The sequence below is a fragment of the Chenopodium quinoa genome, unplaced genomic scaffold (genome assembly GCF_001683475.1).
Source record: "Chenopodium quinoa cultivar QQ74 unplaced genomic scaffold, ASM168347v1, whole genome shotgun sequence".
In the NCBI taxonomy this organism is placed as follows: domain Eukaryota; kingdom Viridiplantae; phylum Streptophyta; class Magnoliopsida; order Caryophyllales; family Amaranthaceae; genus Chenopodium; species Chenopodium quinoa.
The window spans coordinates 3551321-3578597 of record NW_018743919.1 but is presented as its reverse complement, the minus strand read 5'-3'; the positions used below and the strand labels follow the sequence as shown (position 1 = coordinate 3578597).

The 27277-nt window shown below is 42.0% G+C and overlaps 1 long non-coding RNA gene and 3 pseudogenes across 1 annotated transcript; 1 reads left to right on the top strand and 3 right to left on the bottom strand.

The window, feature by feature from the left end:
• Window positions 1-223: 223 nt before the first annotated feature.
• Window positions 224-1823, bottom strand: LOC110687428 (annotated as a pseudogene).
• Window positions 1824-3868: 2045 nt separating this feature from the next.
• On the bottom strand, window positions 3869-6894 carry LOC110687099 (annotated as a pseudogene).
• A 3813-nt stretch (window positions 6895-10707) lies between these two features.
• Window positions 10708-12062, bottom strand: LOC110687098. Its single transcript, XR_002504390.1, has 3 exons — window positions 11729-12062; window positions 11523-11616; window positions 10708-11252 (listed from the first exon to the last, which is right to left on the bottom strand). It is a non-coding gene; the product is annotated as an uncharacterized LOC110687098 (long non-coding RNA).
• A 966-nt stretch (window positions 12063-13028) lies between these two features.
• On the top strand, window positions 13029-27233 carry LOC110687426 (annotated as a pseudogene).
• Window positions 27234-27277: the final 44 nt, after the last annotated feature.

The window sequence follows — 27277 nt, the reverse complement described above, 5'->3', positions numbered from 1 at the left end:
TTAGGCTGTTAGTAGTTATTTTTGGTGATCACTTAACAATTCTTAGTTTCAATATGTGAATCTTAAGGAGGTTTTCTCTTCATTTTTCGTTTTCCCTTCAAATTCTTGTATGGATAATTTGATAAATCCCTATTCTTGTATGGATAACTTTGTATATTTTACACTATATACTGTAAGTAATTAACAAATTACACAAAATATAGAAACAATAAAGATTGGACTGAAACGCGCAAATTATTATAGGGACTAATATAAGTTTGGCAACCCTTGTTTTTCACATGATCAAACTATTGATGATAAATCATTCAACAATCAGATAGAAGACTATATTACTGATAAAAAAATAATCTCAAATACACTTAAACACACAACAATCTATATATATCTAGCTAAATATCACTCTGTTTCTGTAATACTTAAAGGTTCTATGACATCCACTGCATCAGCTTCATCTACACATTCTGCAAGAAATTGAACAACTGATTCCATTGTTGGCCTCTTATTCCTGTCATCTTCTACGCATAAAAGCCCTATCTCAATCATTTTAGCAGCTTGATTCTGGCTGAATTTCCCTTCCAATCTCGGATCCACAAACTCCGTCATCCACGAGTCGTCGTCCTCATCTCCGTCTTGCATCTTTCTCTTCATTGATCTCGCGAAAGTCTTTAGTTCCGGTGTCTCTTCATCATCACGATCATAGCCTGTCATCATACAGCTCGACATTCGATTACCTCGTACGAGCTCTAGGATCACCACTCCGTAGCTGTAAACATCGACTTTTGCTGTAAGAGGAAGGTTTGTTGTCCATTCAGGAGCCATATAACCTTTTGTGCCACGGATTTTGGACAATTCGGACAAACCATGACCACCGCGTTGACACAACTTTGCTTGGCCAAAATCCGAGATTTTAGGCTCAAACTCGCTGTCTAGGAGTATGTTTTCGGGCTTGACATCACAATGGATTTAACCCATTCGAGGCACTCATGATGAAGGTAAGCCAAGCCTTTCGCCGTGCCTAAGGCAATTTTGAACCTTCTATCCCATTCGAGAAGGAAGTCATTGGAGGTCGAGAACAAATGTTTGTCTAGGGATCCATTTTCGACGTACTCATAGACTAATAGCCTGTATTCCCCTTGAGAACAAAATCCCCACATTCGAGCCAAGTTCATATGGTTGATCCTACCAAATGTGCTCACTTCTGCCCAAAATTCTTCCTCACCTTGGACGACATTCTCTAATTTCTTCACGGCTACAACTCGAGCATCGGCCAAAACACCCTTGTAAACAGCTCCAAATCCTCCTCTTCCTAGAACTTGCTTGAACTTGTTGGTTGCTTTTTTGAGCTCGTTATAGCTGAAGCTCCTAAATTGACTAGAAACAGTCCGATACCCTTCCTCCAAAGAAGCCGAAATTCCATGTTTCCTAAATAGAAAACACCAACTTGCAACAAGAATTATCATTTCAATTACTCCAATCACCCCAATAGCTCCACCAAATGAGTATACATACACCCACTTAAAGCTTCGAGTTGAGGCATCATTATACGAATCAGGCAAGAGTACTACCTTCGGATCCCCACAAACCAAACGCCACACATTAAGGATAATTCGATTGGGTTCTAATACCTTTACCCTTGCTGGAATTCTAAGGTACAAACTATCATCTGCCATATTATACCCATTGAAAAGATCACCTTTTGTGTAACAAGACCATGACTCACCTCTTCTTACATGTTTAAATGCTTGACAATGACAATCCCCTAAGCATAATTGTTGACAATCATTAAATGTAACGTTTTTCAAATCCATAGTAATCGACATGGGGTAACTTAAGAAATTGAGAATCGTTACACCCCCTTTCGAATTTAGGCTTGCATCCCTTACTCCAATCACTCGAATTTACGGGTTCATAGTACGGAGGGCACGAACATTTTGGGTCCGGTGTATAAATACAAATCCCGTTCCTACCACATACACCATGAACATTACATTGTTTAGCAATAGCTTGCCGTGTTACAACCCATAACCCCGACAAATTATTCAAGCTATATAACCTCAAATTCCCATCATAATCCATTGTTAACCTTCTTTTAACCCCTAAACCCGAATCTAAACTACTAAATTCTAGCAAATCACTGGAAACAAAGGTTCCTATATCATTAAAACTTGCAACCCTACTACTATAGTAAATAGTTCTACCATTACCCCATATAGTATCATCAGGATTAGGCCAATAAATGCTTGTAAATTCAGGGCCATCATAAACCATTTTAAGCACATTATCATTATCAAAAAAGAAACTATAGTATCCAGGACCAAAAATAAGGGGTGAAATTCAAGATATCAATTTATTGTTCTTAGTAAAAGGTTGATTAGGTAACAAAGTATCAGTAGGAAAATCAAAACTTTGCCAAAGAATATTACCACTGTTGTTTATCTTAAGGACAAGGTTCCCGGACTCGAGTAGCTCGACTCGGTCAACACTTGTTGAGGAAGTGTTTGTTTGCCAAACATTTGAGCCATCGAGGTCAGTTAAGACTAATGCACCATCTTTCCTTAGGGTGAACCTCGAGCCTTAGCTTGGCCATGGACGGGTTTTACGGGATTAGCCGTCCAAACGACGGTTTTGTCCTTGGTGTTGGTGTACCAAATTGAGAAATAGTAAGCATGGGTGGTTTCATTGAAAGTGTAGAAGCCACAAGTGAAGGTTTTATCAGGGCAGAAGAGAAGGTTTGAAACCGATCGCGAATTTTTGACTAATAAGGAAGATCCTCTTGCGATATAACTTGAAGATGTTGCTAAAATGAAGAAAAAAGTGGTGTTAAATTATGAAGAAGAAGATAGTTAGGATGCCCATGAAAGATTTTTTTTTTTATTTTTTATTTTTTTTTAGTTACTTTAGCATAGTTTGATGCTTGATTTTCCCAAGAAAATAAATAAGCTAGCTAGTGTTTTTCTAATGCCCAAAATAGCAGGTACTTCATATTTTTAAGTTGTTCCATTTCAACTGTTCACATTTGGTCGTTTTCCAACGTATAACCAACTTATACTTCGTAAATCTTAATATTGTATTTACTTTTCAACTCGTATGTGCGAAAATTATAAAGAATTAATACAATGAAACATCGAAACTAATGAAATTAATGTAATAAAATCTAATGCAACTGTGTTTATTATTATTGTAAATGAAATATGCGAGTAATGTTACAAATAAATAAATAATTGTTAGAGGACCAACTCAACCAAAAGTTTAAGTTAATGGTTGAACCCCAGGAGTGTGGATGCAGTAGGAATCCTCCTCATACCAAGCGCCTTTGTGTCACACTAGCTCTTGATATTATGTTAGAAGATCAAATCAACCAAAAGATTAAGATAGTAGTTGAAGCTCGCGAATATGTTTTATACTCTATCAATAATTTCACATAAAAATACAAAGGAAGTATGTATGTATGTGGTTGCTAATGGGTGGTATATGAAAAGCCTTGTATGTGGTGCAAGCGTATGCAACTGACACGTTAGTGAAGTTAGCCAAGTAAATAAAACCCATCGAAAGTCATGGTAAGAAATCGAAGTCGATCTATTCAACAATTGCAAGCACTATAGCACTAATAGCAGCACACCAAATACGAAACTTCAAACTTCAATTTGTTGGGTTGATTTTGTATTTTTATTTGTCTCATTTAATGTTTAATTTAACACTATATATTTTGCTAGCCTATATGTACAGAAATTACGTCAATAAATCTAAACTAGTATAGACTTCGTATAATGGTACTCCGTAGGATTGTAGTGTATGTTACTTGAAATGAGTACTAATGCTTCTGTCTTCAAAAAAAAAGTACTAATGCTTCTAGATTCAGAGGCCGAATGACGACGTTGAAAAGGCCTCGCACGAATATGCTGTTGACTGTTGTCATTTGTCAACCAAATATTTAATTTTGGGTCCATAAAAAGTTGATAGATATCCCAAAATTTCATATAGAAATCATATTTAATAAGTTTTTTTTTTTTAACATTATATTTTTAACATTATACTTGAAGTTTAAATTATATATATTTTCTTTACATTATGTTTTTAAAGAGTATTTGTCAAAAAAAAAAAAAAAAGTACAAGTATTACCCAATAATTTCTTCTCAGAAAGGTAAGATTCAAGAGGAATAGAAATATAGCCAAGTATTCTCTCAAGACCTCGTCCAAATCTGACCATCTATCCATTGCTGTTCAAAGTTGCATATGAAGTATATAATTGAGCACTCGAACATAACCAAATCGTATTTAATTATTGTTGAGTCACATAGTTGCAGCTTGATCATCTTCACACTCGGCAAGAGTTTGGGCAACTGATTCCATAGTAGGACGCTTGTTCCTGTCATCCTCAACGCACAAAAGACCTATCTCAATCATTTTAACTGCTTGGTTTCGACAGAATTTTCCCTCCAATCTCGAATCCACCAAGTCGTCGATCCATGAATTCCCTCCATCTTGCATCTTTCCTTGTGCAAATCTCACAAAACTTTTTAATTCAAGCATCTCCTCTTCTTTAACATTATCATCGACTACCCAACTCGATAGTCTAAGCCCTCTCACGAGCTCTAGTATCACAACTCCGTAGCTGTAAACATCAACCTTTGAAGTCAGAGGAAGGTTTGTTGTCCACTCGGGAGCCATATACCCTTTCGTGCCTCTCATCATGGACAACTGGGATAACCCTTGGCTACCGCGTTGGCATAACTTTGCTAACCCAAAGTCTGATATTTTAGGCTCAAAATCACTATCCAAGAGTATGTTTTCAGGCTTTACATCGCAATGGATAACCCATTCTAGGCACTCGTGATGAAGGTATGCTAAGCCTTTCGCGATACCTAGTGCAATCTTGTACCTCTTTTCCCACTCAAGAAGGATGCTTCTAGTGGAGGAAGAGAACAAGTGTTTGTCTAAGGATCCATTCTCGACGTACTCATAGACCAAGAGCCTTTGTATCCCTTCCGAACAAAACCCCCACATTCGAGCTAAGTTCATATGATTGGTCCTACCAAATGTGCTCACTTCTGCCCAAAATTCTTCTTCCCCTTGGACTACATTTTCGAGTTTTTTCACTGCTACCACCCTTCCATCTGCCAAAACACCCTTGTAAACGGCTCCAAACCCTCCTTCTCCTAGAACTTGCTTGAATTTCTCCGTTGCCCTCTTGAGTTCGCCGTAGCTAAAGCTCCTAAATTGACTAGAAATAGTCCGATACCCTTCTTCCAAAGAACCCAAAGTCCCATGTTTCCTGAAAAAGAAACACCAACTTGATACGAAAAGAACGACTTCAATGGTTCCAATAGCCACACCAAATGAGTATAAATATGCCCACTTAAAGCTTCGAGCTGAGGCATCATTATATGACATGGGTAGGAGTACTATCTTCGGATCTCCACCTCCACAACCCAAATGCGATACACTAAGGATATTATTGGACTCCGATGTTTTCACTCTTGTTGGAATTCTAAGGTACAAACTTTCATCACCCATATGCCCAATGAAAAGGTCACCTTTCGTGTAACAAGTCCATAACTCTTTTCTTATTACATGTTTAAATGCTTCGCAACGACAATCCCCTAAGCAAAGTTGTCGACAATCCTTAAATGAAATGTTTTGAATAAAATTGAGATCGAAACTATAGTAATCACATGGGGTATCTCAATAAATTTATTATCATTACATCCCCTTTTAAATCTAGGCTTGCATCCCTTGCTCCAATCTGTCGAATTCACGGGTTCATGGTACGGAGGGCATGAACATTTAGGGTCAGGTGTATAACTACAAATCCCATTCCTACCACATAAACCATGTACATCACATTGTTGAATAATAGCTTGCCATGTTACGGTCCATAACCCGGACATATCATTCAAGCTAAAAAGCCTCAAATTCCCATCATAATCCATTGTTAACCTTCTTTTAACCCCTAAACCAATGTCGGAAGCACTGAATTGTAGTCTATCACTCGATACAAGAGCACCCGTATCATCAAGAATCGCAACCCTAGTACTATTGTAACTTGTTCTACCATTCTGCCATACATCAACATCAGGATTAGGCCAATATATGCTTGAAAATTCAGGGCCATCGTAAACCATTTTTAGCACATTATCACTATCAAAGTAAAAACTAAAGTAGCCAGGACTAAAAACTTGCGGAGATATTCGAGAAATCAATTTTTGGTTCTTTGTAAAAATTTGATTAGGTAACAAAGTATCAGTAGGAAAATCAAAACTTTTCCAAAGAATTTTACCACTTTTGTTCTTAAGAACAAGGTTCCCGGAGTTAAGAAGCTCGGCTCTATCAACCGCGAATGAGGAAGTATTTGTTTCCCACGCAAATGAGCCACCACGGTCAGTTAAGACTAGTGCACCATCTTTCGTAAGGGTCAGCCTTGAGCCATGGCCGTTTACGGGTTTATCTCGATTAGCCGTCCACACGACGGTTTTTTCCTTAGAGTTGGTGTACCAAATTGAGAAGTAATAGGCATGGGTGGTGTCACTGAAAGTATAGAAGCCACGAGTGAAGGTTTTGTCCGGCGAGACGAGAAGTTTCGATGAAGCATCTTCGACAGTCAATGAAGAGCCTCTACGTAGATAATTTGATGGTTTGGAAGATGCTAAAAAGAAGTAAAAATTGCAAATAATTAAGAGGAAGAAGATGATTTGAGCTCTCATGATGATGGTTTAAATTAGTGGGTGTATGAGGTAATATGATTTTATTAATAAAAAGTAATCGTAATATAATTCCTCTATCCCTCTAAGGTTACCTCAAGTTTTATTGTGGTGTTGAGTTTGCCTCCTACCTCCTTTATAAAGAAAGCGAATGAGATTAAAGATTAAAAAAAAAATAAGACAATAAATACAAAAACCCCGCATGGAAAGTTCCAATCAAGATTTTTAAACATTTGAAAATTATTCTTTAATTTGGAGCGAATTGAGAAAGAAGGATTTGAGGGAATAGTTGCTTTCCGATTGCCATGAGTTTCGTTTGTTGAATAGTTGTGACTTGAGACTTGTTAGTGAATAGAGAGACGCATGATACAATTCTGTTAAACTTCACGATTACGTGACTAATACGGTCCAAAGTAATTAATAACAAATCAAAGGTAGTACGATTTTTGTGACATTGAACATGATTTATACGTAGTACATACAATCATCCACAAAAAAAAATTGGGTTTTTCTTCGTGAAAATAATGGTTGTCTCTAATAGCGTCGTAGGCTCTACGGTGTGTTAAAGCCACTTGATTCAATATTAGCCTTACCTTGCATGGGACTTTTCAAAGATATATGATAGAATTATATAGGAAAGTATTTTTTTGCACCAAAAAAAAAAATTAGGAATGTATTTTTTTATTTTATTTATTTTTAAAAAAATTTGCTGGCGGTTGAATTAAATTGGATTTGGTCCGTATAATTCGACACTCTTGTAGAGTTGTAAGACCTAGGTTACATTGTTAGGGAGGCTAAACATTCAATAATGTTAGAAGGGTTGTTGTACTGTTTAGTGTTACATGCAACATGCTACAACATGTGAAATCACTAACCAGTACAACAATTAACTCATATTTGATAAGTTTTGACTTTTAAGAATATTTACAAATTCTACTTTTGAAATAATTTTGTTTTTTAGTGTTTAGAGAGCCACAAGGACGGGTAAAGCGAATCAATCCCAAGATCTCTTGTAATGGAAGGGATTGAAATAATTTTGTAATTTATAGTTATGATAAAACATAATCATGTGGAATCTTATTAGAATCGTCTCAAAATACATATACATAATATTAACTTTTATTTATGATTTGACACATTAAGTGTTGAAAATATGATAAAGAAACATTCAACTAAAAAAATCACTGACCTAAATCAAATTATCAATTCAATTGAGTGTATATTAGTTAAGGGTGGCCTAAGCATGGGCCGGCCATGTAGGCCAAATCTCATGTGTCGTGCTAACATTCCTTCATGATGTTCAATGCCTAGAATGAGCCAAGAAAAAATTAGCAAAACCTCTAACATCGAGTAGGGCTTGTCACAAACTCATGTCGAGTCAAACCATTTTTGTGCGGAGCCTGTGACGAACTCGCGTCAAGTCAGATTATTTTTATACCGGGTTTGTGACAAACTCGTGTTGAGTCAAACCATTTTCGTGCCAGGTAGGATCTTGCTCTTTGACTACCAATTCCTAGTATGTTATTAGATCCAGCTTGTTTTGACATTGAAAGTCTTACTGGTATGCTCTTTGAATATTTGGGCAAGACAAAGGGTCAAACCGAGGAAGACTTTTGAACTTTTCATACCGAAGGACCAAAAAACCATAGAGAATCAAATAGAGATAATACTAACAATTAATTGTGTATAGATCAACCTTCTTTGAATTGACAATTAATTACTACGGAGTAACTCATACGTTTAAAATTATTTTATATGGCTATATATGTGTCAAGAACGTAACGAACCCAAGATAACCATGCAAACGATATTGGAACTGAATTACCAAGAGAGTTTAAATTAGAATATTATAAAAACGAAGACATTTTATTAGAAATATATCTTACATCTAAATCGATTACTGTAAATTTGTTTTCCAAAACTTTTTTAAGTGTTATATGTAATCTTTAAGTAAATATGTGCCATCAAAAGCTATGTTGCACGGATACGGATACGGACACGAACACGGACACGATACGGACACGGGAAAACGGCAATCGAAATAGGGGACACGGGTACGGCGTATAACAAGACATATAATATATCCAAAAAACGAGAATTTGACAACCTGTTCAATAAAACACTAAAAATTTAGCCTCAAAACACACAAATTTGTTTAAACAAAGTAAAAAAACAAAGTGTACGAACATAGTCGCATACATAGGAAGAAACCATCGAACCAAATACATGTCTTAATAATAGTTTTACAAATCATAAATAAAATAAACATAAGTACTAATAGTTTCATTCTTCACCATCACCAAGTACATCATCAAAAATCATACTTTCCATCTCGGGTTCATCAAGTGAGAGCTCGGCCATCTCTAGAATACCAACCTCTCCTAGGTGGTCATGCTCATCTCCACCCACATCCCACAACTTAGATCTCCCCTTAGTGTTCTCCTAGAAAGTAATCGAAGGTTGTTATGAATGTATACCAAGTCTTGAGCACGTTTAGGAGTAAGCTTATTTCTAGTGCAAGAATGAATAAACTTATAGGTGCTCCAATTCCTTTCACTACAAGAAGAGGAAGAAGGTTGACCTAATAGCTTATAAGCCAAACCTTGAAGCATAGGCACTTGGGAACCATAAGTTATCCACCAATTTTTAGCATCCATCAAAGCCATATCATGCATGCAATCAATGTTGAGAAAGATCCCCTCTGATTTTTGTGAAAATATAGCAAATTCCGTGTTGATCTTGAATCTTTCATCAGGACTTTGGAAAAGCCTTCGAAAACATTGTAATCTTTGTGTGGAAATTTCATTGTCGGCACTTGGAGCAACTCATCCCGGGACCTGATTAAGCCATTCTTCCGTGTAAAATCTTTAACAACAAAATAAGATTAGCCATAAGAAATAAAATAAAAAACAAGGAAAAATAAATAAAGATAATAAAAATGGATTAAATAAGCAAAAAATTTACCTTGGATTCAAAGAATGTGCTAATGAATGGAGTGGAGTACTACCCTTACTCCAACGGCTACTAAGAATCCCTTTAACTACATTAAAGAAGTAGATTCTTCATAATCTAGTTTACCCTCTTTCTTGTAGATGGCATCTTTCACCCCTTGAACCATAATATCCCATCTTTCATAAACCAAATGCAAGGAAGATTTGTCGGTGTCACAAACCCTAATCATATCATAGATTGGGCGTGTGAAATCAAGAATGTAATCAACTTTGTCCCACCATATTTCATCCAAAATCTTTTCCCTTACATGTGAGGCTTGCCCGCGTCGATCATCCTTGTATAAGGACCAATTCTCACTAATAACCATTGATTGAAGTGATGTTTTAAGGAGTTTCAACCTTTTAAGCATGCACACAATAGAAGCAAAACGAGTATCGGCAATGCAAAGTAGTTTTAATGGAGAAAACTTATTGAACTTTGAAAGCCTCATCGAATGATTCATTATGTAATTTTTAATGAACAAGGCATCTGCATGAACTTCCGTTATCCAATGACATTCATCATATACTTCAACATTATTCAACACATTCTTAGCTGCATAAATGCTTTTCATTGCAAGATTAAGTGTATGAACAACACATGGTGTCCAATATATATGAGGATACCTACCCTCAACCAATTCCCCTGCAGCCTTACAATTACTTGCATTATCTGTGATTATTTAAACAACATTTTGATCTCCAATTTCATCAATCACCTCACTTAATAAGGTAGCAATGAAATCTTTGTCCTTAATCTCACCCGAGCAATCAATAGCTTTCATAAACATAGGACCCGTTTCGGAAGCAATCATAATGTTAATCAAAGGCCTTCTTTGTGGATCACTCCACCCATCACTAACAATGCTAACACCCTTTGTTTTCCATGTGGCTTTAATAGGTTGTAATAACCTATCCACGTTTTCTTTCTCTTAACAAAGCAAAGTTGTTCTAAGTTTGTTGTATCCAGGAGGCTTATAACCAGAGAGATTAGAATTGGCAGCAATTGTATATGAACTAACATAGTAAGGGTTCCTAGCAAGATTAAAAGGCAACCCCCCTGTGTAAAACATCCTAGCAATTTAAGAATCTAACTGGTCACGAGATTTCATATTAAAAGCATCAGAAATTGTATTGTTTGATTTCCTCTTCTTTACATTATCAGATGAACCTAGTCTAACTGATGTAGCTTCAGTTGATGTGTGAGAAGATATGGGTTCATTTGAAAAAGGTGGAACTTTTGGTAACAAAGATTTTTTATAATCCTCATATTCACGATGAAGCTTTCTTAGTTTAGCAAGGTCATCAATGTTCACTTTACTACAAGTTTGAATCCCTTTCCCTGTTTCACATAGCAAATGAGCTTTCACTCTAGTGTATGAACCATTTTTAACTTTGCCGCAAAAGTTACATTTCCAATTATAATTTCCTCCACCACCCGATATTTTATCACCCTTAACAACAAACTTTCACAAAGGGTAGGGGTCTTTCATAGACTCAGATGAATTACTACTACCACTGACATTGCACGAACCAGAGGCACTAGAACCACTAGAAGACATTCCTGACAATTTCAGCAAGACAACAACACATTTTCAGCAAATCAAACATTTCCAGTTCAGCTCAAACAACACAATCAAATTACACAGTGCACATGTACAATACTAGAAGACATTCTTGCAAATTTTTGTACTTCAATCCAAATCCCAAACATCTCATATCAAATCAAATTAAACAAGTAGCAAGAATAGCATCTAGCAAGTAACACTAACAAGCCCAACAACAAATAACCTGAACAGTGCAATAAACTACGGTGAGAGGACGAGAGACCTACTTGAACAGGGCAACAATGATGACCAGCAATGGCGGGCGACGAGCGACGACAATGAACAGTGCGACAGTCAGGCCCACGCAGACGCAACAAACAACTGAAACAGTGAAACAACACCAGCCAATTTAAGCAAAATCGTGAATTAAGCAAAATCAGTGATGAGCGAATTAAGGGATTAATTCAAATGAAAACGAGAATGAGAGGATTACATGAGAAGGCTGAGAGCACCAGCGGTGAAAAGCGAGGCCGACGAGCGACGGTGGACGGTGGCGACAAGCGAAGAGTGACGGCAGAGGAATAGAGGATTAAAGGGGGTTTCGTTAAATTCGAGAAAGAGTCAAAGAGATAACTGAGAATGAGACTTGCGACGGTGGTCAGGCGACGATGAGTGCTGAACGACGGTCAGGCGGTGACGAGTGGTGGACTGGTGGTCAGTCAGCGACGATTTGGGTTGAGTGACGAGAGATAGAGAGGATTGAAAGGAGCAGTAGGGTTTGAGACTTTGAGGGACTTGGGCTGGAATACAAAATGGCGTGTCCACGTTAAAACGGGTCGTGTCTTGGGGTGACACGGTCCGTGTCCATGCATCATTTAAAAAAAAAAAAAACGGGACACGGATTTTGGTGTGTCGGACACGTATCGTACTGTGTCCCATCCGTGTCCGTGTCGGACACGCGAGTTGACTCGGACACCTCTGTTATGAGGCGTGTCCGTGCTTCACAGATCAAAAGTAGCAATATTAAAAACATTTCCAGCATCAAACATGAATACTGCTACTATAGATTTAGTACCACTGGCCTTATACTGTGTGCGTTTAAATAACAAAACTACTCGGTCCATAGTAGGTACATTAAATTAATACGTAGTATAAATTAGAATATGCTCATGTTAATAAATGGGATACATTACATACGTATTTATAAAGGAACACAATGTAACACTTGAAAATTATGGGAAGTTATACGAAAATATCTTCTTTTATTTTATATATAATGGGAGTGCATAGAAATTGAGAATTAAGGACCCTAAAGGTTTGTGGTAGAAAATTGACAAAATGATATTTTTTGTATTATATATTCCCTCTGTCTCAAAATAATTGATACAGTTAATTTTGCTTACATGTCAATGCATTAGTTTGACTTTGTTTTTATATAATTAAATATTAAGAAAATTATTTTAAAAATAATATTATGAAACTTTATATTTATACCTATCTAACCACATATATTATGATAAAATATGTTTTTATTATGTTAGTAAAATATTATGGTAAAAGCTATTGTGATAAATAGTGAAAATAGTCAAAGAGAGTAGATTCCTGAGCAACAAATTGTCAAAGCATATATGCATAGAAATTAAAAGTGATCTTCTAAAGGGAACATGCTTTGAAATGAATCTTTAAAAAATTTCAATACCATTTCATTTTTAATACTGCCTTCATTTTGTTATTATTTACAACAAAAGAGTATTATTTGTGAGATAAATTTTTTTTTTGTTATAGATAGATGAGGATTCATATTAAAGCATGTAAAGTTTGACTTACAAAAATACAATTGTAAGACCTTTTTTTAAGGATGAAGGGAGTACAAAACTAGTGTACAAATTACTCGAAAGTCGAAACTTATCAATTCTCCGATATTATTAAACCCAATATCAAATTAATAAATGCCAAGTTGTCGATAAAATAAATCAATCTTTGTCATTATTGAAAAAATGTCAATGGTCAAACTGTCAAATTTCACATACATACCAATAATTCAAATGATAGCCGCCATTAAAGCACCTTCCACCACTCACACCTCAAACCCCTCCAAAATCCCAAACAATCCCTCCAAAAAAAAAAAAAAATGAAATTCCAATTTATTCTCCTTAATTTCCTAATAATCAACCTTCTAACATCTTCACCATCTTCCTCTGCTCAATCTCTCTCCTCTTTCAATACCTCAAACTCCCCATGGCAACCATCTCAGAACAAAACCCTTATCTCCCCTCGCTCGGCTTTCGCAGCCGGGTTTCGACATTTCCCGGGTTCTTCAAACCTATACACATTCTCAATTTGGTATAACATCTCTGATCAAACCATAGTTTGGTCTGCCAACTGGGGTATCCCTTTTCAAGCTTCGGCTTCCTTGATCATCACTTCTAATGGTCAACTTCGGCTAACCAACGGCTCTTCAGGGCCCACAATATGGTCCACCCCAGCTTCCGTTAACTCGAACTCCACTGGATTGTTTCTCAGGGATGATGGGAATTTGGTGTTTGGTTCTTGGCAGAGTTTTGATCATCCAACTGATACTTTTCTTCCGTATCAAACTTTTGGAAACGACACCGTTTTAGTTTCTAGAAATGGGAAGTTTAGCTTTAACGGGTCAAGTAGTTTGGTTTTTAACGGGTCGGATTCGGACTGCGGCTAATCCGTTTGTGAGTTTTGGTGTTAATGGGCTAGTCCAACAAAATGGTGGGAACCCGATTACTTTGGCGGATTTCGGGCAGAATCGAACCCGAAGACTTACCTTGGGTGATGATGGGAACCTTCGGTTCTTTAGTTATGACCCGGATAAGCACTCATGGGCTCCTGTTTGGTTGGCTGTGCTTGAGATTTGTCAAATACATGGTTTATGTGGGCCGGGTTATATTTGTTATAGTAATGGGCTAACTTTTTCGGGTTACGAATGCGTGTGCCCACCGGGTTTAAGGCGGAGCACCGGGTCGGACTCGTGTGTGAGAAAGAATCCGATTGTTAATATGGGTAAAAGCAAGTTTTTAAGGCTCGATTATGTTAATTATTCGGGTGGGTCGAATCAAACTAGCATAAATACGCTTAACTTGGCTAATTGTAAGTCCAGGTGTAGGGTAAATCAAAGATGCCTCGTGTTTCGGGGTTTTCTGATGTCCTGCGGGAGAGTTACAATTCCGAGACTGGAACCGGACGCCTGTACCTGCAAAATAACGGAGACTCCTGAGAGCTCCGCCTCCAACGGTCAATTTAGTACCTGATTAAGGAGTAATTAATACGGAAATTAAAGTAATAAGACCTCTCTAGGTGAGAGTGTTTAATGTTGGTAATCTGCTTTGCTAGCGAGATTAGCCGGTTATTAGTGTTCCGTAATGTTTCTGTTCTTCTCTGTTCTTCAGGTGAGATTAATTGCTTGATCAATTGCCTCTCAATTGCTTCATCCCTTTTAATGAGGATTAATTAAGTATTTATAGTCTTGAGAAGCGTGCCACTCTCTAGGTTTAGGGTAAACCTAGGGCTGACCGGGCCTCTAGACAGGATTGGGCCTTGTTGGCCGGTTTTCCCATTTGGCATGGGTGGACACGTGGCGTGCCTCGATTGGTCCGTAGAGGACGTATCTGTGATTGACACGTGGCAGGCTCCTATTGGCCTTCGTGAAGGACACGTGGCGGAACCTGGTTGGTCCACTTGTCAGACGGTGATTGGTGGATAAAAATCCCCTAATCATTTGCCCCTCACAGGTGGCACGTGACTGGTCACGTGTCGCCTGTGACAGGTGTCGCACAGTGACAGGCGACGGCCTGCTACAGGTGTCACCTTGCAAACGGCCGAGAGATTTTCCCGCCCAAATTTTGAATTTGGAAGCGACCCTTCGCCTTCTCACTTTGCCTATATAAGGAAGTGCTGACTTCGGTCATTTTCACATTTGAGAACTTTGCGAGAACATTCGGACCCCTGAACTTGCTCTGACATTTCGGACCTTTTCTGCCTACCGCCTGTTCTGACAAGCCGACTGCACCGGATTTCAAGAACTTCATCAACCGTCACTCGTTCAGGTAACTCAGTTCTCTTACTCTTAATTTTCTTTTTATTTTTTGAAATGGCACCACGGAAGCACACGACACGACCTAAGTTAGTGATCAGCCGGTCACCGGGGACGGCTGAATCTAGGACTAGGAGTGCCGCCTGCCCTTTTCTGGACCCATCTTTGCCCTTTATACAAAGTCCGACTGTATCTGTGTCTATGCAGAACGTGATGGCCAGAACAAAAAAGACTGCTATGATATCAAACTCAGACGGCTCCTCCCAAAGGGTGCTCATTAGTGAAACATCTGACCAGGCGCCAGATGTAGAATTGAAACGAGGCGGCTGCCAAGCCGACAGTTCTGAGAGAGGGGCCAAGGTGGTCCCTTCCCATCTTACCGTTGATATGTCTAATTTTCCTCCTGCTCCTTCTAAGGGAGAGGAGGCGGGCCCCTCTGGGAGAGGGGAGGAGTCGTCCTCTTCGGACTCGTCAGAGGACGAGTCCGAGTCCAGCTCTTCTGGCCACAGTTCTCCAGGCTCAGAAGAAAGACATAGCCGCCTACAAGAGGCGAGACTTTCTCATGCAGTTGAGAAGGGGGACAATTGGGCGGAGCCGTCCGCCTCTTACAGAGAGGAAAACGCCCCCTACTACTGCATGGTACCCCGGGGCCGGATCGCAACCATGCAAGACAAAGTGGAGAGCTTTATTGCTAACCACAGAATGGGCCCGGAATTTTTACTGTTCGTGCCGGATCCAGAAGACACTGTCGTCTGGCCAGCTGGTACCAGCTATGATGACGACTGCTTTGGCTGCTATGTGGCGGCCATCAAAGCTGGACTGCGCTTCCCATTACATCCGGCTGTTCAGCGGATTTTAGATGGGTATGATTTGGGGTTATGGCAGTTAGCCCCCAACTCTTGGGTAAACGTACTCGGCTATGTGGCCGGGTGCGAAATGTACGGGGTGGAGCCAAGCTTTGAGGCTTTCGCCCACATGAACTATCTCAGCCGGACCCCTAAGTCGGGAGGTACCGGCTAGTATCAATTAACAAGCCATAGGGGTTACCTCATGACGAGAGGTAAGGCGAACAAATGGAAGGATTGGCGGAACACCTTCCTTATCATTGAGGGTTCAGACACGGAGCTGAACCAACGTTTTAACAAGTGGAATAGGGATCCGCCTCTTCTCGCAGGCGGCCGCAGCATGCCGCCTGTTCCCCCAAAGGCTAAAAGAGAGATCCTAGACAAAGGACTCTTCAAAGTAGAGACTAGGGTGAACTCTACTTCAGGGGTACGAGAGCAAGTACCCCTAAACTGCGTCCCGAGCTTCAAGTGGCTCTATGACGAGTACTTTTTGGCCGCCTGTGGCCTCAGCAGTCGGTGCTCTAGAGGTAGCCGGCCTGACAAATACTCTGTTTTTTTTTTCACGCCTTGTTTACTTGGGATCTTTACTAACTTTGCTGTTTATTTTTTGCAGCTGACGCCATGAGTAAAATAACAGCATCCAAGACTGCGGCGGCCATGTTGCGGGCCTCTCTCATGCAACAGTCTTGTGCCGACTCCCCCAACAAGGGGGCACCCTTGGTAGGCTTCGAAAACTCTTCCTCTTTTAGGAGTTGTCTTATGCATATACTAACTCTTTTTGTTTTCAGTCTGGCACTCCAAGAGCTTCTTCCTCGCAACAGCCGGACCCCAAGGCCCGGAGGACGACTGTTGCAAGCTCTCCTGGGTCTTCCAGGAAAACAGTGGCGGCTGAGAAGCAGCCGGCCACTTCTTCTAAAACCCCGGCGGGGCCGCCTAGAAGTATGGACAATCACTTGTAAAAACTTTCACACTTGCTTCCTTCTTGACTAGGTCTAACTTGCTTTTTTTACGCTTGATGCAGCTGGCCCTCAGGGGCTTGACTTGGTTGAGGTAGCCAAGTCCATGATCAAAGCAGTTCCTCCATCTGAAAGGGAGGCGGTCAGGGGTGCCGGCACCCTTGACCTTGATGGGATTGCAGGGGTCCTTGCTGAGGTATACTTAGCATATTTTTGAGTATTTGAGTTCCAGGACGCCTGTTATCTTTTTTGTGTTTGGAAACTGACGCCTGTTTTTTTTTTTTTTTTTTTTTTTGTACTTAGGCCCTGCTCCGAGTTAACAGCCTTCGCAAGCCGATTGATCGGAAAAACAAAGAGGTAAAGGCCGCAAAAGCTATGGCCGCCTCCAACTGTGATAAGGCAATGTTTCAAATTGCCCAAAATGAAGTACTGACCATTGATATTCTTTATTATCAGGCGCAGGCTACCGCCGCTGTTCGGGCTCAGTTAGAGGCGGCCTAGAAGAAGAATGACGAGCTGGAGGCGACCGTCACAAATCTTAAGGCCGAGCTGAAACCTCTTCGCCAAAAAATGCACTCTTACGAAGCCATGGAGAAATCTTTGGCCAACGTAAAAGAACGCCTGGTGAGCCAAGAGAAGAGTCTTACCCAAGAGCTCTCGGAAAAGGCCGAGCAAGAGAAGAAAGAGCTCGTCCGGGAGATGGTGGAAGACTCCGCTCAAATCCAGCGCATGACCTGGGGCCGCCTGTTCCCCAATGCCGACTTTGCCTCATGGGAAAGAACGTACAGCCAGTGTTCGGAAACATATAATCAAGAGATCCTGGCGGCTGCTGAAGAAGAGGCGTTGGGAGATGTGTTGGAGGAGGAGGAAGAGCCGGTTGTGGCGCTTGTGCCACTTGGGGGTAAGGCATCAAAAGAGGATGCAGCTGAAGCCGAGTCCAGCAAGAAGAGTGCTGACCAGGCGGCAGCTGCTAATACTGAACTGCCCCCTTCTTAAGCTTAATGTATTTTTTCCACGGCCTGCGTGCCGTTTGCTTTGTATTTACCCGGCCAGGGGGCCGGGGCTTTGAATATTCTGCTGGTCTTTAATGACCGGCTTATTTTTAATCAAAAATTTGTTTTGATTCAAATTTGTCTAAGTATTCCATATCTAATATCCCATTGTTCACTAGACCGACTGTTGTACATGGCCGAACGTTGCATATCAGGTACAAATAGTAAGTACGCCGCCTATGCCCCTGGACGACTGGTTGTCTGTTTCCAGGATAGACGATCAGTCGGCCATTTATTCAATCGGTATTCGAACTATTTATTCAATCGGTCTGACCAAGTAAATAGTATTACCTAGTCGCCAAGGAATTAAGTAGGATAACAAGCGGCGGGTACCGGTTGTTTCCCTTTATTGCCAATGTTGGCTTTTAACTCGTAATTTGTTAACCTAGCAAGAGTAGTGGTTGAGAGCCCCTGTTTATTAAAAACAGGCGGACGACTCATACCTTTTAGGCTCCATACTAAGTTTGAGTGACTATTAAGTTAACATAGGAGTTACTTAGTCTTCGTCACAATCTAGATTGAGTAGTAGAGGTACCAGGCGGCGTAGGCCGGCTAGACCCCTTGATTCGCCAATGTTTGTTGGCTATTAACTCAATAGGTACCCCCTGCATTTATCCCAAGTAGTACAGGCGGTCATCTGACTCAGATGTCAACTGCTACCACTGGTTTGGTTAGTGATAGAGTTATCCTTGTCTCAAAAACGGCTACGTGGTTGCCCTTAAGGACAGTCGTATAGGTGTCGTGTAATTAGTTTATAGAACAATGTTCCACCCAAAAGGGAGCTGCTCTCTGCGACGAATTTCATCCGGAGGGATGCCGTCGGACGCCTGCTATGATGTTGGGACAGGTCGTATTAGTTTTGTAGATTTGATCAGGTGGCTTGGCGCCTGGTCTGATCATTCGGCCGGTGGCCTTGGTAAGTTCTTGGTGAACGTAGGTGCTAAGTAAAAGAAGGGTAGCCGCCTGTTAGACACAGGGTCGGCCAGGCCCTAATCTTTTTAGCTAAGTATTGTGAGTAAAATACTCAATGGAGAGTAGCCGACTATAAAGGTACAGACGGCATGCCCCTCTGAAGATAGAGTGAAAAACTCAATGGAGAGTAGCCGACTGTAAAGGTACAGACGGCATGCCCCTCGTAATACAAAATTGAATAGTAAGTGCAAACTTTATTAAGTAGCTCTTTACTTTACATCATTCAGAAGAAATATTTTTTAAGGTTATCTACATTCCAATTCGAGGCAACGGTTGTCCGTCTGGTGTTTCCAGACGGTAGGTACCGTCCCTGACTTCCTCATAGATTCGGTAGGGTCCTTCCCAGTTGGGAGTTAGTTTGCCAGACTCATTAGCCCTACCAACTGCTTCCATTTTTCTAAGTACAAAGTCCCCTACTTTGAGTGGACGCCTGTGTACTTTTTTGTTGTATGATCTAGTCATTCTCAGGCGATAGATCTCATGGCGCAAAACAGCATTGCCCCTCTTTTCAGGAAGTGAGTCTAATGCCAGGCGCATGGCTTCCCAGTTTGCCTCTTCGTCATATAGCATTACTCGAAGAGTCGGCTCGTAGTGTTCTATTGGAAGAACAGCTTCCGCACCATAAGTTAGGAGGAATGGAGTTTCTCCAGTCGCCCCTTTTTCAGTCGTCCTAATGGCCCAGAGAACATGTGGTAGTTCATCCGCCCATAGGCCGCCTGCTCGTTCAATCTTTTTCTTGAGACCGTCTGAGATGATTTTATTAAAGGCTTCTACCTGACCGTTTTCTTGTGGACGGCCGACAGATGCAAAGTAGTGTGCAATTCCTTGGTCTCCCAATCAGCTTTTGAGAACAGGCGTCTCAAATTGGGGACCATTATCAAAAACCATAGACATGGGAACCCCGAACCGAGTGATGACGTTTTTCCAAATGAATGAAATTACATCTTTCGTCTTGATTCCCTTTACAGCCTCCGCCTCTACCCATTTAGTGAAGTAGTCAACGGCAACAAGTATATACCTTCTGCCGCCTGTAGCAGGCGTATATGGACCCAGAATGTCCATGCCCCACTTAGCAAACGGTAGTGGGCTGTGAATGGTAGTGAGGTCAGTAGCCGGACGGTGAATTAATTTGCCAAACCTTTGGCACTTGTCACATTTTTTCACCATCTCCATTGCATCTGCTTCCAAAGTAGGCCAAAAGTAGCCCTGCCGCGTTGCCCTTTGAGCAAGCATCCTACCACCTATATGAGAAGCACAGAAACCAGAGTGAAGATCATCTAGTAACTCTCGTCCCTTTTAAGGAGTAACACACTTTAAGAAGGGTTGAAGGTACCCCCTCTTGTGAAGTTCTCCCTGTATCATTTCAAAACAGGAGGCTCGTTTTTTCAGTGCTGCCGCCTGTTGAGGATCATCCGGCAGTGTACCGTTTGTCAGATATGCCCTGATTGAATCCATCCAGGTTGAGCTTCTGTCTAGGATTCCAATAGGGTTTTCCTCGATGCTTCTCTTCTCCATTACTTCCCAAAAAAACAGTTCGAGGAGTATCGGAGGAGGCGGATGATGCTAATTTTGACAGTGCATCTGCCTGGTTGTTTTCTGATCTCGGCACTTGGATCAGATGGAAATCCTCAAGGGAGCCGACTGCTTGTCGGACCGCCTGTAAATACTTGATCATGGCCGGATGGGTTGCTTCGTATTCGCCATTGTACTGACTCACTATCAATTGTGAATCAGAACAGGCGTCTATTTTTCTTGCCCCTGCCGCCTTGCACATGCGGATCCCGGCTAGTAAAGCTTCATATTCTGCCTCATTGTTTGAAGCCTGAAAACTGAAGCGTAGAGCATACTCGAACCTGTCGCCCTCTGGAGATTGACATACGACGCCTGCTCCACAACCATTTGAAGTAGAGCTTCCGTCCACATATACCTTCCAGACTTGGTCTGGAACTTGAGAGTCAGGAGGACGAGTCATCTCTACAATAAAGTCAGCAAAGGCTTGCCCCTTCACTGCTTTTCTAGGCTCGAAAGTAACTTCGAGGCTCTGTATTTCTATGGCCCATTTGATCATTCGTCCTGACGACTCCATGATGGTAAGGGGCCGCTTGATTGGTTGGTCGGTATACACGATGACTGCATGTGCCAAAAAGTAGGGCTTCAATTTTTTAACAGCCATGAAGAGTGCAAGACCAAATTTCTCCACTAGGGGATACCTCAACTCAGCATTTTTCAGTACGTGACTGACAAAGTAGACCGGGAGCTGACAGCCGTCCCTTTCAGCAAGGAGCACAGCGCTTAACGCATGATCAGAGACGGCCAGGTACATGTAGAGATCCTCTTTGGGCAAAGGGCTGACCAGCCTCGGCAAGGAATGCAAGTGAACTTTTAATTTCTGGAAGGCGGCCTCAGCATCCGGCCCCCATTCAAACCTTGCCTTTTTCTTAATTGCCTGGAAAAAGTATAGGCATTTGTCGCCTGATCGGCTTAGGAATCTCCCCAAGGCCGCCAGACAACCTGTTAACTTCTGAACCTCTCGGATGGTACGAGGCGACTGCATGTCAATGACCGCCTGCACCTTCTCAGGGTTCGCCTCTATTCCTCTCTGATTGATAAGGAATCCGAGAAATTTCCCAGACTCAACTCCAAATACACATTTCTTGGGATTGAGCATGACATGGTGCCGCCTGAGTATGGCGAAAGTTTCTCGGAGGTCCGTCAGATGATCTTTCTGAAGTTTAGTCTTGACAATCATAACATCAATATATGCCTCGACGTTTCTCCCAATCTGATCAAAGAACACTGTGTTTATCATTCGTTGGAAGGTAGCCGGGGCATTCTTAAGACCAAACGGCATGACCGTGTAACAGTATAACCCCTGATCAGTGACGAAGGCCGTCTTCTCCTGATCTTTCTTCCATAAGGGAATTTGATGGAAACCAGAATAGGCGTCCATAAAACTCATCAAGGCATGACCCGCTGTTGAGTCGACCAGGTTATCAATTTTAGGCAGAGGGTAACTGTCTTTGGGGCACGCCTTGTTTAAGTCTGTGTAGTCTACACACATTCGCCAGGTGCCATTCGGCTTTTTAACAAGTACCACATTTGCAACCCAGTCTGGGAAGTAACACTGCCGAATGAACCCTGCATCAAGTAATTTTTTAACTTCGGCGGCTGCCGCCTGACTTCTTTCTTCGCCATGGTTCCGCTTCTTTTGCCGTACCGGCTTCTTTTTCGGATCCACAGCGAGTTTATGTACTGCCAGATCAGGACTAATGCCTGGCATTTCATGGACTTCAAATGCAAAGATGTCCTTGTATTCTTTCAATAGGTTGTGAAAGTCGTCACCAAGGTTTCTCAGAGCAGTCGTCCCAACTTTGACTGTTCGGTCAGGACGTGAGTCGTCTAAGATCAGGTCCGCATGCTCACCAGCCGGCTGAGGGCGGAACTCATCCGGCCGCTCCTCTGCCAATGATTGCTATTTTCTTGCTTTTCTTGCGGACTCTGTCTGGGACGCCTTTCTCTTTTTGTCGCCTGTTTCTTGAACAGGCGCATTCTCCTTGACATTGTCAAGGTCTGTTTTTTCTCCACTTGACCCAGTGGCCATAACAGTGGGCTTGACATCCGAGAGATAGCACTCTCGGGCCATCCTCTGATCTCCCCTTAGGGAGCCTACTGTTCCATTATCCCTCTCAAACTTAAGCAGCATAAGAGACGGGATTATAACAGCCTTGGAATTATTCAGGGTTGGTCGACCCAGAATCATGTTGTAGGCCGAGAGTTCCTCTACTACTAGGAACCGGACTACCATGTGTCGTCCTTCCCCTTTTTCGCCCAGGCGAATGGGTAAATCTACTCGTCCCAGTGGGTGGACGACTCCTCCTCCAAACCCTATTAAAGGGTGGGAGGCCGGATGTATGCAGTCCGTCTGATATTTCAGTTTTGACAAACATTTGCTGCTGATGAGATCTGAGGAGCTCCCGGTATCTATGAGGATTCGGCCAACTCTCTGGTTGGCCACTTTACATTCAATAACGAGAGGGTCGTCATGCGGCCCCCTTACCCCTCCTAGATCCTCTTCAGTGACGACAATCTCAGGAAATGTATATTTGGACGGCCGTTCTTGGTGAACAGAATTTACATCTAACCGCCTTATATTATTTTTGTTGCCCCTAATAGTGGGGCCGCCTCCTGAGAAGCCGCCTGCAATGGTGTAGACGACTGCATCATCTGTATCGGAACTGTCGGCCTGTTGATTCTTTTTGGCCGACTGCTTTTTTGAGGAAGTGTTCCCCGTAGATTTCTTGACATAAGTGTCAAGATCACCTTGCTCAGCCAAGCGGTCTAGGTACCGCATGAGACTGATGCAGTCATTGGTGTGATGACCAACGTCATCATGATAAGCACAGATTTTGTCTTGGTTCCGGTTGTTTGCAGAACCCTTCATGGGGACCGGCTTCTCAATTGAGAACCGTCCCTTTATTTCTTTTAGGATAAACTGGTTATCCTTGTTAAACACATACTTTGGGGAGTATGGTTTGAATTCTTTTTTCTTTTTCTGGGCCGGCTGTTTAGAGGAATCAACCGCCCAGACCTCTTTTCTTTTCTCATCTTTGTTAGACGACTGTTTCTGTCGTCCTTCTCTTTTGTCGAACCTTTTCCCGTCCGACTGTTTTATCGTACACAGATCAGTCGCCTGTATATAGGCTTCTGCTTCAATCAAGGCCTCTTGAAGAGTCGCCACCCTTTTTCGAACTAAATCAAATTTGAAGGTAGACCCGTCTTTGAGACCTCTAAAAAAGTCAGTATAAGCTACCTCATCCGGTAACCCTTGAATCTGTATTCTCATCAGGTTGAACCGCCTGATGTAAGAACGAAGCCCCTCCTTCTCGCCCTGCTGAATTGTTCCCAAATCAAGGGTCGTTTTCTTCGCAGGGATGTTCATGGCGAAGTTGGAGGCAAATAAGTAAGCAAGCGTCCTGAAGCTGTTTACACAACCAGTCGGCAGGTTGCCGAACCATTGCTGTGCGATTCCCTTGAGAGTCGCTGGGAAACACTTGCACCAAGTGGGATCATCCAACCCTTGAAGGTACATCAAGTTGGTGAATGCCATCAGATGGTCTTCTGGGTTAGTAGTGCCGTCATAGGCGCCTACTAGTACATTTTTTACTTTGGCCGGCTGAGCGGCTTCAGTAATTTCCTTGGAGAAGGCCGACGGCTGTTCACCAAGTCTAAGCAACCGTAGCTGCCAGTCCATAGGTTGGACGTTTTTTGCTGCAGGTCCACCAAATGGAGGTGGCTGCATAAAATACTGTTGTTGCGGCACAAATGGTAAGTTTGGTACCGCCTGGGCACTATGAAAGCCGGACTGACGGGAGGTGCCGCCTGACTGACTCTCATGGTACGACTGAGTATGCCTCATCGAGGCATTTCGCAAACTGTCTTGAAAATTTGAAGTAGAAGCCGACTCTGACAATCGGTCACTCTTCTTCTGCTCTAGCAGTAGCCGAGCATCTGTGAACGTTTGCTTTGACCCGTCCGCCTGAATATGACGAACCGGTTTCCTATTTCCCGTAGGATAACGGAATTTTGTGAAATCAAGAGCAGGTGGCTCCCGCTTCTTGGATTTAGGATGAGGAGTCGCCTCTCGCCCTTGAACTGGCTTCCTCTTCAGTGAAGTGGAAGGTTTTTTGGCCGACTGCTCTTTGACTGAAGCAGGCGGCTTTTTGTTGATCAACTCTTGAATCTCTCCCTTGAAGTCCCTCATGAAGGTCATGAGTTCGTTCCTTGTGATGGGAGCAGACCCATCAGTCAGCTGTTGCCGAGCAGGCGGTGCGCCTGCTGGCTCGCTTCCTGTTTGAAGATGCTCCCGTTCCCTCCTTTCGGTATGACGGGTACGTCGGGCCCTTAGGGTCCCGTCTGGAGCTGTATGAGTTTCCACTTCAAATTCACTTTTGGTGTCATGGTCCGACTGAACTTGAGGGTCGTTTAGGGGACGCCTCTCTTCAGGAGTCGGTACAGACTTGGATGCCATCTCTGAAGTACTCTCCCCACAGACGGCGCCAAATGTTTCGGGGTTTTCTGATGTCCTGCGGGAGAGTTACAATTCCGAGACTGGAACCGGACGCCTGTACCTGCAAAATAACGGAGACTCCTGAGAGCTCCGCCTCCAACGGTCAAGTTAGTACCTGATTAAGGAGTAATTAATACGGAAATTAAAGTAATAAGACCTCTCTAGGTGAGAGTGTTTAATGTTGGTAATCTGCTTTGCTAGCGAGATTAGCCGGTTATTAGTGTTCCGTAATGTTTCTGTTCTTCTCTGTTCTTCCGGTGAGATTAATTGCTTGATCAATTGCCTCTCAATTGCTTCATCCCTTTTAATGAGGATTAATTAAGTATTTATAGTCTTGAGAAGCGTGCCACTCTCTAGGTTTAGGGTAAACCTAGGGCTGACCGGGCCTCTAGACAGGATTGGGCCTTGTTGGCCGGTTTTCCCATTTGGCATGGGTGGACACGTGGCGTGCCTCGATTGGTCCGTAGAGGACGTATCTGTGATTGACACGTGGCAGGCTCCTATTGGCCTTCGTGAAGGACACGTGGCGGAACCTGGTTGGTCCACTTGTCAGACGGTGATTGGTGGATAAAAATCCCCTAATCACCTCGGGTTCGGGTTTAAGTATGATAGGTTTGGATATTGTGTGCTCCAACTCGATAGACTCTCGAACGGGTATTGGTCCCCGGGTACGGAGATGGCCTTTTATCTTAGGGTGGACTACTCAGAAACCGACCCGAGTAACTTTACGGGTATGTCGGAGGTACTGAATACTACGTGCCCGATCCAATTTAGTTTGCCGGATCCTTCTGCAGAGTCCGATAGGACGACCCGAAATGTAATAATTATAATCATTCTTTTTACCATTGAAATTGCTGGTGCAGGATTCTTGTTTTGGGCCTTCTTGAAGAGGTATGTGAAGTATCGAGATATGGCCCAAACACTTGGGCTTGGGCTATTGCCCACAGCTGGGCCCAAAAGGTTTAGTTATGCTGAAATAAAATCAGCAACAAAGGATTTTTCTGAGGAAAACATCATAGGAAAGGGTGGTTTTAGTGATGTTTACATAGGGAAGTTGCAAGATGGTCGTCCGGTGGCTGTTAAGTGCTTGAAAAATGTCACTGGAGGTGACACGGAGTTTTGGGGTGAGGTGACTATCATAGCACGTATGCACCACCTTAATTTGGTTCGTTTATGGGGCTTTTGTAATGAGAAAGGTCAAAGGATTCTGGTCTACGAGCATGTTCCTAATGGATCACTCGATAAATATCTCTTTAGATCAAGTCACGGTGTGTCTGATGGTAGAGACAATACCAATGAGACGGAAGCAATGATCGATCGCAAACAAAAGGCGATACTTGATTGGAATATCAGGTATAGGATTGCCCTTGGTGTGGCAAGAGCAATTGCTTACCTACATGAAGAGTGTTTAGAATGGGTCTTACATTGCGACATCAAGCCAGAGAATATACTTTTAGGGGATGATTTTTGCCCCAAGGTTGCGGATTTTGGGCTGTCTAAACTCAAGAAGAAGGAGCAGATTGTAACCAAGTCAAGGATTCGTGGCACACGAGGCTACCTAGCGCCCGAATGGGTGAAAAATGACTCCATCACATCTAAAGTTGATGTGTTTAGTTTTGGCATGGTACTTTTGGAAATTGTGACTGGGGCAAGGAATCTAATTCAAGGACCTTCCTCTGTTGCAAGTGAAGAATGGTATTTACCACATTGGGCATTTGAAATGGCAATCGAAGAAAGGAGGATAGAGGAAATTTTGGATCATCAAATTAAGCACTCTTACGATGATAAGGCGCACTTCAAATTGATCAATCGAATGGTGAAGACAGCAATGTGGTGCGTTCAAGAGAGGCCGGAGATGAGACCATCCATGGGAAAGGTTGCTAAAATGCTTGAAGGCACTGTGGAAATCATGGAACCACCAAAACCAACAATTTTCTTCATAGCAGGGGATAATTGAGCAATGAAAATAACTATGTACATACTCTTTCCAAAGATCTTGTAAAATCATTATTTTGGTTAAGCACAACTTAAATTGTTTGTTTCTATTATCTCAATGTATGAATCAAATGGCAGATTTTGCAAGTAGT